Here is a 12,405-nt window from a genome sequence, read left to right on the forward strand (position 1 = left end):
TAGTCTTAATAAAACTCTAAACTCATTAAAAGATGGAATCTTGGGAGTTGGGCGGTAGCACAGCAGGTTAAGCGCATGTGGCAAAAAGATGGAATCTCTTTTTTTTCTTTTAAACATTTTTTATTGTATTTACAAAAAGGAAACTCTGACAAAAACATAGGATAAGAGGGGTCTGACTCCACACAATTCCCACCACCAGAACTCTGTATCTAATCCCCTCTCTTGATAGCTTTCCTATTCTTTATCCCTCTGGGAGTATGGGCCCAAGGTCATTGTGTGATGCAGAAGGTAGAATGTCTGGCTTCTGTAATTGCAACGGAATCTCTTTATCATCGAATTTCAAGTGTTCTTAATCAGGTCCACAAACAATCTCTCATTCTGATGAGTAATTTTTATTTTCTTAACAGTGTCCTTTGAAGTGCACAAGTTGTAATTTTAATAAAGTCCAATTTACTACTTCGTTTTTGCTTTTGATGGTATAGTTAGAAAACCACTTCCTATTGCAAGGCCAAAAACAACATTTACCTTTACGTCTCCTTGTAAATGTAGGATAATTTTAGTCCTTACATTTTACTTTTTGATAAATTTAGGTTAATTTTTAGATATAGTGTTAGATAATACTCAACCTCTTTCTTTCGCATATATTTATTCAATGTCAAAAATTAGTATAATTTATCAAAAGGTTATTATTTCCTCATTGCCTGGTCTTAGAAATCTTGTCAGAAATCTATTGACCATAAATGCATGGCTTTACTTCTGAAGTCTCAGTTCTATTTATCTATATGTTTGTTTATACGCATGACTTAAAGATTTACTGACATTCTCTTAATAATTTTTTTGAATGTCTTTATGGGGGAATTAATGTTTTACATTCGATAGTAAATACAATAGTTTGTACATGCATAACATTTCTCAGTTTTCCACATAACAATACAACCCCTACCAGGTCCTCTGTCATCCTTTTTGGACCTGTATTCTCCCCCACCCACCCACCCCAGAGTCTTTCATTTTGGTGCAATACACCAATTTCTCTTAATAATTTTTAAAATTTCTATGTGTCCATCTCCATTAATACCATTCTTGTGAGCATTCTCTTTCCTTTTCTCAATGTTATAGGAGACTTTTGTTTGCTTTTGGTCTTTTTACACCTACTTTTATATTAATATAGACGTAACAGAAATCCTATGGTTGATATTTTGCATGTTATTTCAATTCTGTCCTTTTAAAATTTTTTGATAGAGGGTGAAAGAGAAAGAGAGGATAGTGAGAAGGAGAGACACCTGTAGCACTATTCTACTGCTCATGAAGCATCCTCTCCTTCCTATAGTTGGGGGTTAGGGGCTTGAACTTGAGTCCTCACACATGGTAACAGGGATATTCTATCAGGTGTGCCATTATCCAGCCACTTGTCCTCTTACTTTTTTTTTGTCCTCTTACTTTTAATATGCTACGTCTTTACGTTTATAATGTGTCTCTTGCAAATAGTATTGAGTTAGAATGTATTTTGTCTAGTTTTTGTGTTGAATGTAAATTCTTTTTAAAAAATTTTTTATTTATTCCCTTTTGTTGTCCTTGTTTTTTAATTGTTGTAGTTATTATTGTTGTTGATGTCATCATTGTTGGATAGAACAGAGAGAAATGGAGAGAGGAGGGGAAGACAGAGAGGGGGAGAGAAAGATAGACACCTGCAGACCTGCTTCACCACTTGTGAAGGGACTCCCCTGCAGGTGGGAGCCAAGGGCTGGAACCAGGATCCTTACACAGGTCCTTGAACTTGGCGCCATCCGTGCTTAACCCGCTGTGCTACCTACCGCCCGATTCCCTGAATGTAAATTCTTAACTTGGAGGAATCTGCTTATAATGCAGTTACTATTATTAGTGGGTTTAATCCTTCCACCTTAATGCACTATTTTGTTTTACATATCACATTATTCTTTTGGTTTAATCAAATATTTTTACTACATATTATTTCATGCATTTGAATTATGCCTATACTTTTTTCTTTAGTGATAAAGTTTAGATATAATGAAATTAATAAATATTAAATATTTGGGTGGAGGAGATAGCATAATGGTTATTCAAAAGACTGTCATGCCTAAAACTCTGAAGTCCCAGGTTCAGTCCCCCGTACCACCATAAACCAGAGCTGAACAGTGCTCTGGCAAAAAAGAAAAAAAAATGTGTTCTATTTGATGAGTTTCATCAAATGATGACACTGACATGATTTAAATAGATAATATTGATGTTGCCACACTGGAAAATTGATATTCTTAAATTGGCATTCCAAGGATTACAGTATGGATTCTTTGCATGTTACAACTCACCTGGAATGAATGTTTTACCACTCACAGGCAATGGGAAAATCTTACTTATAATTCTACTGACCTTCCTCTTGTCTTTGTGCTAGTATTGACATATAATTTGCGTCTATACATACATGTTATATAGTCCAAAACTATGGAGTTATTGTTTTTTTAAACAGTTAAAGGCATAACTAGGAGGCAGTAGGCAACTCTCCCCTCTCAAGTGAGGCACTGTGGCCTCAGTGACAGTGGCTGCTGTCGGCCCACTGAGCTAGAGGGAGAGGCAGTGGGGCCATAGTTCCTAGTGGCGGAGAACCTGCACTGCTGGGAGCGGCTGAGGCCTGGGGGCAAATACTGTGAGTAGGCTGATAGGAGCTTGAGTCATCTCCCTTCTCCCCCTAGGAATATGAGGAATCTGGAGATCAGACCACAAACCAAAGGTGGAGATCAGCAATACAGGCTTTTCCAAAGACTAGTGCAATACTGGGGTCAGGTTGTAGGTTTCTTGACTCTCTTCTTCATCCCTGCCATAGCCATAAATCGAGAGAGAGAGAGAGAGAGAGAGAGAGAGAAATAAATTCAACACAGAAGTTACAGCTCAGCTATGAAGCTCTCTCCCCATTGCCATTAATGAATGAATAATTTTTAAAAGTTCTTTGATAGTTTATCCTTAGTGTATAGAAATACAATAGATTTTGTATATTGATCTTTTAAAAAATATTTATTATTTATTCCCTTTTGTTGCCCTTGTTTTATTGTTGTAGTTATTATTGATGTTGTTGTTGTTGGATAGGACAGAGAGAAATGGAGAGAGGAAGGGAAGACAGAGAGGGGAAGGGAAAGAGAGACACCCGCAGACCTGCTTCACCGTTTGTGGAGCGACTCCCCTGCAGGTGGGGAGCCAGGGGCTCGAACCGGGATCCTTCAGCTGGTCCTTGCGCTTTGCTCCACATGCACTTAACCCGCTGCGCTACCGCCTGACTCCCTATTGATCTTTTTATCCTGTAACTTGACTGAATTAGTCATCTTTTAAAATTATTTTATGGGGGGGTTGAATTTCTTAATCTTAACAGTGTTTGGGTGGAGACATTAGGGTTTTCTATGTATGTCATATGCAAAAGTGGCACTTCCATCCATCCTTACTAACAAAGGTGCTTTTATTCACTTGTTGCCTCGTTGCTCTAGCTAGGACTTCCAATACAACATTGAATTAAGGTGATAAGACTGGATGTCCATGCCTTGTTTCAGATCTTAGACAAAAAGTTTTGTGCTTTTTACTACTTAGTATCATGTATGTTGTGGGTTTATATCTGTGATCTTTTATATTCTTTGCTTGTACTAGTGTATCTGCTTCAAAGTCTGTGCTTCCCAGTTTGTTGACATCCTTCTCAAGTTTTGTTTGTCAGATGTTGAGCTAGTTTTGCCTGATCGGTTTATATGCCTAAGGTCATCCTCTGCTCTCTCATTGTCTTTATTAGGTCAGGGCTTAATATTAGACCCTAGCTTGAGGTTGTAGAATGGGTTCATTGACAGGAGAGACGGATAATAGTGGCGAGTCCAGGGCCTACTAAACGTAGAGTTAAACACTTTGGTTTGTGGCAGCTATTCTCCTAGCTCAGGAACTTCAGGACTGGTGTTTAGTGTTTTAAGGGGAAGTAGTGCTAAGGGGAAGCACCTCAGTATCTCAGTAGCTTACCACCCAGGAGCTCCCAGAAATGAGTGCGTGAGTGCCTGCAGCTAGAAAAGCCTTAACGACTTTCCCATCTCTTTACCTAAGGAGGGTTTTATTTTATTTTATTTTATTTTATTGGATAGAACAGAGAGAAATTGGGAAAGGAAGGAGTAGGTAGAGAGGAAGAGAGAAAGACACTTGCAGATCTGATTCACCACTTATGAAGCTTCCGCTCTGCAGGTGGGGAGTGGGGGCTTGAACCAGGATCCTCCCACAGGTGCTTGAACTTAGTGCTATGTGCACTTAACTGGGTGTGCCACTGCCCAGCCCCTAAGCTGGGGCTTAGAGTTTGGACACATTCCTACCCCTAACAAAGGGACACAAAGTGCTTGTATTGGGCTTAATATGCAAACAAGAGGTAGGAACAGATTTTAAAAGTATATGTTTTTATTATTGTTGGGTGAAGAAAGAGAGTAATTGAGAAGACATGGGGAGATAGAGAGGGAAAGAGACAGAGCGACACCTGTAGCCTTGCTTCATCACTGTGAAGTATTCCCCCTGCAGGGACATGAACCAGAGTCCTTGCGCATCATGATATTTGCACTTAAGCAGTGTGCCACCGCCTGACCCCCAGGAGCAGATGTTTAAAAGTGCATCTATGACTGTGTGTGACAGAGAGGAAGACGGGAGCACAGCTCATCCTGGTGTAAGGTGGCACTACAAGTTGCCACCATTGCACGAGTGTCTGGTTCAAGAACAGTTTAAAAAAAAAAGTGAAAGAGAGCGACTAGAGGGTGGAAGGTAGATAGCATGATGGTTATGCAAACAGACTCTCATGCCTGCGGCTCCAAAGTCCCAAATTCAATCCCCCGCACCACCATAAACCAGATTAAATAAGCCTGGTTAAAAGAGAGAGAGAGAGAGAGACTAGAGCACCACTCTTGTATATACAGTGCTGGGATTGAACCCAAGGCCTCACCCATGCAAGTCCTGCCCTTCACCCATTGAGGTGCTTCCTTGACCACAGGAGCAGGCCTGTAATTACTCTTCTCTAAATCTTCTTCTTCTTCTTCTTCTTCTTCTTCTTCTTCTTCTTCTTCTTCTTCTGCTTCTGCTTCTGCTTCTGCTTCTGCTTCTGCTTCTCCTTCTCCTTCTCCTTCTCCTTCTCCTTCTCCTTCTCCTTCTCCTTCTCCTTCTCCTTCTTCTTCTTCTTCTTCTTCTTCTTCTTCTTCTTCTTCTTCTTCTTCTTCTTCTTCTTTTTTTGCCTATCAAACCAGATGTTTCATATGGTTCAGCTGATACACAGGGATATGGTTTGTATTTGTAGCACTGGTAATAAAAATGATTTTCTACTTCATATATTATTCTGTATCTAGCGTTTTTTTTTTTTGGGGGGGAGACTTAGCCATATTCATGAATAACCATTATGATTATGTCATTTTTGGGTAATTTTTACTATTAGTGATTTAACAGTGGTTTACAAAACTGTAGGAATTCAGGGGTATAGTTTCATACCCGTGTGTGTGTGTGTGTGTGTGTGTGTGTGTGTGTGTAAATCACTATAATCACTATACCCTACCCACCACCAAAGTCTTGTATCCTCCCCCACACCCATTTTTTTTGCTGTTACTGGAGCTTCACTGCTTGGGATGATTTAAGAAAAAGGCAGAGACAGAGACAGACAGAGAGATGCTACAGCACCAAAGCTTCCCCAGTGTAATGGGAGCTGGGTTCAAACCTAGGCCATGTACATAACAAAGCAGATATCTTGCTGACGCCCCCACCTCCCAATTTTTTTTTTATAGTTCCATCCGAACCTAACTAAAATACTAATCATTCCAGTGCTGGGAATATTTTTTGCTTTATAGTGAGCTTTGGAGATAACAACGGAGAGTTAAACACACAAAAAACCTCGTGGTGGAATTGTGGCCTGAGGGGTAGAGGAGAGGAGTTTGCCATTTCCCAGGGAAATGGACAGGTTAGCCAGCATTCTGCCTTAGATCCATATTCTTGGAAGCACTCCACATTTCCTCTGACCCCGAAAGCACATATTGTCCCAACTCTGATCACCTGATTCACCTTCGGTATATGTGGGCTGGATCTGTGTTTTGTCCGTCAACCTTTTGAAGACTTCAAAGTTTCACTCTGATCTCTGCCCCCCCCCCCTCACACCCTTTCCGCCCAGTGCCTGGCACATACATGGAAGGCAGCACTTAAGTGGATAGAATTGGAGGTACGGGAGTCAAGTGGTAGCGCAGCGGATTAAGCACAGGTGGCGCTGAGCGCAAGGACCAGTAAGGATCCTGGTTCCAGCTCCTGGCTCCCCACCTGCGGGGGAGTCGCTTCACAAGCGGTGAAGCAGGTCTGCAGGTGTCTTTCCCCCTCTCTGTCTTCCTCTCCTTTCTCCGTTTCTCTTTGTCCTTATCTAACAACAACGATATCTACAACAACAATAAAAAACAAAGGCAACAAAAGGGAAAATAAATAAATAAATAAATAAATGTAAAAAAAACATGAACTTAAAAAAAAAATTGGAGGTCTACCTCTCTTCTTAAAGAGAGCTAACATGCCGTGGCCGTGGTTGAACTCTGGGTCCTGCTTTAATCTGTTTAGGTTTTGGAGTCTGCTTGTGAGGTCAGGGAATGTTTCTGGGTTGAGAACAGAGTGGGTTGTCCTGAGACTGAAGCTGGGATCTGAACTGTTGAGTGGCATTTGGTGTTCTGCTTTAAAAAAAGAAGTGAATTGCATTCCAGCTGGGAGTTGATTGTGATAGCCCAGTGAGCTGAGCTGCCTCTCAGAGGCTGAAACCCTGTGGGAGCACATAGCTGGCATTTTTTTGCTTGAGATTAGGAAGTCTTTTGCTTCCTCTATGAAGAGGCCTAATTCAATGGATTGTTATTTAGTAAAATGAATTTTCTTGTGTGTGTGTGTGTGTGAAAATAAAATAGAAAATTGGCTCAGGTTGCTACTGGATGACTGGTAGATGAGCACTCTCTCTCTCCCTCTCTCTCTCGCTCTCGCTCTCTCTCTCCAGCATTTGGTGGGGAGCTAGTTTAAAAGCATGTAGTCAGTTTCTGTCAGGCATCAACAAGTGCACAAAAGTTGTGACTCCAGTCTCAGAAGAGTAAACTTTCATGGAATGTGATCAACTTTATGCGAGCTGTTCTGGAGCCCCGTTTCCTAGTAAGTTTCTTTTGATCTTTTATCTTGGTTGATATGCTTCTTACCAGCACCCTGTATGTTCATCCTCACACTATCCAGATAGAAGCTTGCCTGAGGGCCTTTTGGGCCTATAGACTGTAAGTGGGATGATTAGATTAAGAGGTGACTCTATTTTGTATGACTTTCTAAATGGGATCATCATTTCTTTGCCCTTTTGCTCTTACTACAAAGGAAGAGGAGGAGAATAAAAGTTTGAAAGATAAATTAAGTTGTTTTTATTATTTTTTTATTTATAAAAAGGAAACACTGACAAAAACCATTGGATAAGAGGGGTACAACTCCACACAATTCCCACCACCAGAACTCTGTATCCCATCCCCTCCCCTGATAGCTTTCCTATTCTTTATCCCTCTGGGAGTATGGACCCAAGGTCATTGTGGGACGCAGAAGGTGGAAGGGCTGGCTTCTGTAATTGCTTCCCCACTGAACATGGGCGTTGACAGGTTGATACATACTCCCAGCCTGCCTCTCTCTTTTCCTAGTGGGGCGAGGGTCCAGGACACATTGGTGGGGTTGTCTGCCTAGGGAAGTCCGGTTGGCATCATGCTAGCATCTGGAATCTGGTGGCTGAAAGGAGAGTTAATATACAAAGCCAAACAAATTGTTTACCAGTCATGAACCTAAAGGCTAGAATAGTGCAAATGAAGAGTTGGGGTGGGGGAAGGTGGTCTCCATTTTGTAGATAACTATTAGGCATATTTTAGTTATATTCCAAAGGGGCTGTGGCTATATTAGTTTTTTTTCCCCCTCTGAGTCTGAAATCTAATATGCAGGTGGATCTAAGTTATTGCTGGGGAGATGATGTCATGGCTGGAAAAAGGACCAGAAAGCTGGATCAGGAAAGATAGTAGCTCCCAAATAAGGGAAAGGTGTATTAATATTGTTGACTGTAAACCCCATCGATTTGATGTGATCTGGAGCCCATATTCAGCTTAGGAGCCTATGTGACCTCTGCATCCCTGTAGATCTTAGCTCACATTCTGTCGTCATGAGTAGGAACATTCCAAGCTAACCCAATATCGACTCATCTTCCTCAGGTGTAGCATAGAGTATGTTGTCCATCTTCCCTTCAGAGGATGGAACATTCTCTACTATTGTTGATTTAAGTTGAAGACAAGGTCCTATGGGGGCCCACAAAGGGGTCTGTTGTGTTGTACCTGATAAGTTTTTTTTTATTCTGCCATGTTTTTGTTTTTTCTGAATAGAGTTTTTTATTTGTTTTTATTATCTTTATTTATTTATTGGATAGAGACAGCCAGAAATTGAGAGGAAAGAGGGTGATAGAGAAGGAGAGAAACAAAGAGAAACTTGCAACACTGCTTCACCACTCGAAAGCTTTTCCCCGCAGGTGAGGACTGGGAGTTTGAACCCAGGTCCTAGCACATTGTAACATGTGCACTCATCCAGGTGTGTCACCACCCAGCCCCTCTGAATTGAGTCTTTTGAAAAATTATTTTATTTATTTATTTTTGCCAGTGCACTGCTCAGCTCTGGCTTATGGTGATGTGGGGGATTGAACCTGGGACTTTAGAGCCTCAGGCATGAAAGTCTGTTTGCATAACAATTATGCTATCTACCCTCCGCCCTGAATTGAGTCTTTTTAGCATGTTCTCTGGGATAGAATCTATCTGGGGTTGGCATTTTCTCCATGTGAAGGAACTGGATAGTGTCCAGTTGCAGGTAGACTGAGGAGGGTAGAACATGAATGACATGCATAATGGCTAAAGTAATATGTAACTAATACACAACTCATGAGATGAGGAGTCTCAGATGATATAAGAAATAGGCTGAGTCTTGTTTCCTCCCAAAACAAAAGAGGTACTGTCTTGTGAAGTAGTTAAGGCCTATGAAAAATGTCAGTAGCTTCAATATATGTTTCTAAAACTTCTTCCTAACTAGTTAATCATGAATGCAAAACTTCACACACACACACACACACACACACACACACACACACACACACACACACACACACACACAAGATGTTAGTGACCTAAGAGATCAGACCAAGGTTAGACACGAGATCCTCATGACCTTTCACTTAACATTCTTCAGGATGTGAGCCAATATGCAAAATCGCCCTCAGGCAGCTGACCTAGCAGAAGTTCTTAACCTGTCCAAAGAGACTATAACAAAGTGCTTTGAGGTCACAGCACCAAAGCTTCCTTCAGTGCTGTAGGGGCCAGGCTCAAACCTGGGTCATGCGTAAGGCAAGGCCGCACACTCTATCCAAGTCAGCTCTTTTACCAGCCAAACTCGAACAGAAGCTTTACAGAGAGCTTTTATAAGCTCAGGGTCTTCCTTACACCGTTTGGTTGGTCAGTGATGTGTTTTCACTAAATACCATGAATAAGTATAGTTGTCGTCCTTGGAGAATCATAAGAAAAGAAACAGATTTTCTGCTGGAATCCAGAGAGTCAAGTCATATGCAAGGAAGTCAGAGGAAGCAGACTTCAGATTTCCCAGTCAACAGTGGAAAAGCCTGCTGGGAATGGTGAGATCTCATCTTGGATGCAAGTGAGAGTGGGGTACCAATCCTTAGGCGATAACTCTGCATTACTAGAATCCTTATATTTAATCTCCCACCCCAGTCTATCAAACAGTCTATCTTGGCAGCTGTGGGCTCCTAGCACACCTTCTCTCAGAATATCACCTGCAAGCTCCTCTTCCATGTGGTGAGCATGAGAGAGAGGAAGAAAACTAGAATCTGTTATACTTAACAGTGTGTGTGTGTGTGTGTGTGTGTGTGTGTGTGTGTGTGTGTGTGTGTAGTTGTAAATGTACTTGACTACAGGTGTTTATAATATGATTCTCAACTTTAGCAAGTCACAAAATGGACTGCTGGGTTTGCTAAACACAGATGGTTGGTTCTGTAGCCAAAATGTCCAATTCATTAAGTCTCATGCAGGGCTTGAGAATGTACATTTGTAACAATTTCCTAAATAAAGTTGCTGCCCCTGGTCCAGGGACCACACTTTGAGAACCACTGGATAGAGACCCAGACCCACTCACTGTCTGCAAGAACCGAGTCTGGAAGGAGCAATGTTTGTTAATAAGTATTAGGAGTCCATCGTTCTCTTCTGCTACTTTCTTTCCCTCTTTCATTAGGGCTTATCTGTCCCTGCCTCTGGGACCTCCAAAGAAAATCAGGCCATATCAATATATCTCAGACCCATGGTCACTTTCTCTAGGAAGCTTTCCATGAACCTCTGGGTCTAGACATTGTGTGGCTATTTGTAGTTTGTTCGTTCCTTCCTTTTTTTTTTTTTTAATTTCTTTATTGGGGAATTAATGTTTTACATTCAACAGTAAATACAATAGTTTGTACATGCATAACATTCCCCAGGTGTTTTTTTTCCTTCCTTTTTAAAACATGTTTTTATTTATTTATTTATTTATTATTGGGTAGAGACAGAGAGAAATTGGGGGGAAGTAGAGAGTCAGAGAGACACACCTGCAGCCCTACTTCACCACTCGTGAAGCTTTTCCCCGGCAGGTGGGAACCACAGGCCTGGACCTGGGTCTTTATGCACTGTAACATGTGTGCTTAGCCAGGTGCACCACTGCCTGACCTCTGCTATTTGTAGCTCTTTATGATAGTTTCTGCACACAATTCAATTTGTAATTGTAATTCATGGGCTGGCGAACTAGCTGACTTGAATAGTGTACTGATTTATTGTGTGCACGACCCAGGTTCAAGTCTGGCCCCCCTTACACTGAAGAAGGCTTCAATATTGTGGTCTCTTTCACTCTCTGCCTTTTCCTTCTGTCTCTACCTAAAAACAAAACAAATCACTGTGGTTCATATAACTTATTTTCTCTCTTTTTTTCATGAGAGCACTTGCTCAGTTCTGGTTTATGGTAGTGCTAGAACCTGAACCTGGGACCTCTGAGCCCATGCATCAGGCGTAAAAGTCTGTTGTGTAACTGTTATGATACCTCCCTAGCCATTTCATAAGCAATATCTCTCTCTCTCCTATAAGTTGTTAAGTTTCATGAGGGCAGCAGGATTTAAGAATAGTAAGAAAGGGGAGTCGGGCGGTGGCGCAGTGGGTTAAGCGCAAGTGGCGCAAAGCGCAGGGACCGGAGTAAGGATCCCGGTTCGAGCCCCCGGCTCCCCACCTGCAGGGGAGTCGCTTCACGGGCGGTGAAGCAGGTCTGCAGGTGTCTATCTTTCTCTCCCCTCTCTCTCTATCTTCCCCTCCTCTCCCCATTTCTCTCTGTCCTATCCAACAACAAAGCAACATCAACAATGGCAATAATAACCGCAACGAGGCTGCAACAACTAGGGCAACAAAAAGGGGGAAAAATGGCTTCCAGGAGCGGTGGATTCATGGTGCAGGCACCGAGCCCAGCAATAACCCTGGAGGAAAAAAAAAAAAAAAAAAAAAGAATAGTAAAAAAGAAGTGAAACATTTGGGTCACCCTAAGATTATGGAAGAGAATGTTCCCTTTAAAAAAGCAGCTTTTGGGTCAGGGGTAGATAGCATAATGATTATGCAAAGAGACTCTCATGCCTGAAGCTCCAAAGTCTCAAGTTCAATTCCCTGCACCACCATAAACCAGAGTTAAGCGGTGCTCTTGTTAAAAAAAAAAAAAAAAAAAAAAAGCAACTTTGGATGGAGAAGGGAGAAAGGAGGTCTGAGGTATTGCCTAGAACTTTGGGCTTAATTTACCCTGCTCTGTTTGACATTATGTAATCTCTGTTTTCTCAATAAGCTGGCCATAGATTTTGGGGGGTAGGGAGATAGCATAATGGTTATGCAAAAGGCTTTCCTGCCTGAGACTCCAAGGTCCCTAGTTCAGTCCCCAGCAGCACCATAAGATAGACCTGAGCAAGGCTCTGGCTTAAAAAAAAAAAAAAAAAAAAAAGTAATAGATTACAAAACTTGAATTGTTTTTCTAGATCTGAGTTACTTGCTACTTGTTTGTTCTAAGGCTCTGATATTATAACATTAAAATAGAGTAAAAGTCCTAGGGTGAAGGAGCCCCTAGTCCAGACCTGACTCTGCTACATCTAGATTTCCACATATAAGAGACTTCTTTAAGTTTCAGTGTCCATGGACCAGAAGAAAGGTGTTTTCCTTGCTTTTGTTATTAAAGTCCTAGAATCAATACATAAAAAGTCTTTGTCACAGAGCCTGGCACGTTTATGGCTCAGCATATATGTTGTCATAATTACCTTTTTTTAAAAAAAAATTTGTTTGC

This window comes from Erinaceus europaeus, chromosome 1 (assembly GCF_950295315.1).
Source record: "Erinaceus europaeus chromosome 1, mEriEur2.1, whole genome shotgun sequence".
In the NCBI taxonomy this organism is placed as follows: domain Eukaryota; kingdom Metazoa; phylum Chordata; class Mammalia; order Eulipotyphla; family Erinaceidae; genus Erinaceus; species Erinaceus europaeus.